General features: G+C 35.9%; 1 protein-coding gene across 6 annotated transcripts in view; it reads left to right on the top strand.

Annotated features, from left to right (window-relative positions):
- LOC106877380 (solute carrier family 28 member 3) overlaps window positions 1–2,006 on the top strand; it is a 184,474-nt gene that overhangs the window by 111,386 nt on the left and 71,082 nt on the right. The window contains exon 1 of one of the 6 annotated variants that reach the window (XM_014926271.2): window positions 1,540–1,663. The exons of the other annotated variants lie outside the window; for them this stretch is intronic. The gene's annotated coding sequence lies outside the window, so the exon portion shown is untranslated. Of the gene's footprint in view, window positions 1–1,539; window positions 1,664–2,006 lie in introns of those variants that run through there. 6 annotated transcript variants of the gene reach the window in all.

Genomic DNA, 2,006 nt, shown 5'->3' with positions numbered 1-2,006 from the left:
GAAACTGAAAGAAGCCCGTCGTATATATGTATGTATATATATATATAGTCTTCTACTATAGCCTCGGGCCGACCAAAGCCTTGTGAGTGGATTTGGTAGGCGGAAACTGAAAGAAGCCCGTCGTATATATGTATGTATATATATATATATATAGTCTTCTACTATAGCCTTGGGCCGACCAAAGCCTTGTGAGTGGATTTGGTAGACGGAAACTGAAAGAAGCCCGTCGTATATATAGATGTATGTATATGTTTGCATATGTATGTGTGTGTGTGTTTGGGTATGTATCTGTATTTGTCCCCCCGCTGTCGCTTGACAATCGATGCTCGTGTTTCTACGTCCCCGTAACTTAGCGGTTCGGCAAAAATGTCCGATAGAATAAGTACTAAGCTTACATAGAATAAGTTCTGGGGGTCGATTTCTTCGACTAAAACCCTTTAAAGAGGTGACCACAATTTATTGTACATCCTTAAAATAATCAAAGCTGTGAAATATTTGGGAAATACTGAATTGTTTGCTATTTTTAGCATTTATTTTTACATCCTCATTCTCTCAATTCCAACTTTCATCGTGTACATTTTACAACAATAGTTCCCTCGTTGTTGATAGTTTGGGTACTCTAGTACAGAGGTTTTCAAACTTTTTGACTTGCCGACCCCTTTATATTTCAGGCTTTACCTTAGGGACCCCCTTATAAACGCTTATGAAATTTACACATAAATATTTGCTTAAAATAACACATATTTTTACATTTATTTATTTAACAGTATTTAACAAATAGGTTTATCGTCAATTAAAAGATTTCGATTAAAAAACATATATAAAATCAAATTGCCCATAAAAAGTATTTGCTGTCCATGGACCCCCTGTGGTCCGGGGACCACAGTTTGAAAACCCCTGCTCTAGTACCATCATGAGCACTTATATCACTTCTTTTTTGTTTTCACTAAAATGAGTCCTTGGATTTTGTGTTGTAGTTTTGTGGGGGTCACATAGCTTTCACATAACAAGGGTTTGTTTTTAAAACTATGAAAATAGCTACAGGATTTGATTAGAATACAACACAGATCTAGGAGTGTCATAAGTCCGGACGGAAGCTGCTATTCAAGTGTCAAGAGAGCTACGCATCTAAACACACAAATACTCAAACATGCGTGCACATACATATATAGTTTATACATATGCATATGTAGGTGTGTATATTTATACACGCGCACACACACACACACACACACATATATATATATATATGACAACACACGCACATATATATGTATATATATATACATATATATATTATATGACAACACACACACACACACAATTGTATATATATATATATATATACCGTGCAGTCCTGCACTGGATTAGTCTATCGAATTTTGTTACACATCGCTGGTCACAATACGCTTTGTATAGTTTTTCATACACACTCACAGACACACACACACACACACACACGCACTTACACACACCGAGATAACAACATCCTTTGTGTGTGTGTGTGTGGGCGCGCGTGTGCGTGTGCCTGTGTGTGTGTATGTGTGTGTTTGAGCATATAAATATCGTCGGTGCTTTGAGCAACGAACAGAACTTGGATGTTAACTGATTTAATAACAATCTCCATATCAGACACTAAATATGCTAAATTTTTCCTAAACAGGTAAAAACTATCTTTAACTTTTATCTTTTATATTTTTTTTTCAGTCATTAGACTACGGCAATGCTGGGGCACCATCTTGACGGGTTTTTTTTTTTTAAGAAATCCACCCCAATACTTTTTTTTTTTTTTTAAAGCCTGATATTTATTCTATCGGATGTCATTTGCCGAACCGGTATTTTACGGGGACGTAAATAAACCAACGCCAGTTGTCAAATGGTGGTGAAGGACACGGACAAACATAAACACGCTCATACATACATACATACATACCACGTTCTTTTGACTTTTGTTGTCTGTTTTTATTTTCGATTAATACATATACACACACATACATACATACATA

Source organism: Octopus bimaculoides, chromosome 18 (assembly GCF_001194135.2).
Source record: "Octopus bimaculoides isolate UCB-OBI-ISO-001 chromosome 18, ASM119413v2, whole genome shotgun sequence".
Taxonomy (NCBI): Eukaryota; Metazoa; Mollusca; class Cephalopoda; order Octopoda; family Octopodidae; genus Octopus; species Octopus bimaculoides.
Note: the sequence above shows the minus strand (reverse complement) of the source record. Positions and strands in the feature narration are given on the sequence as shown.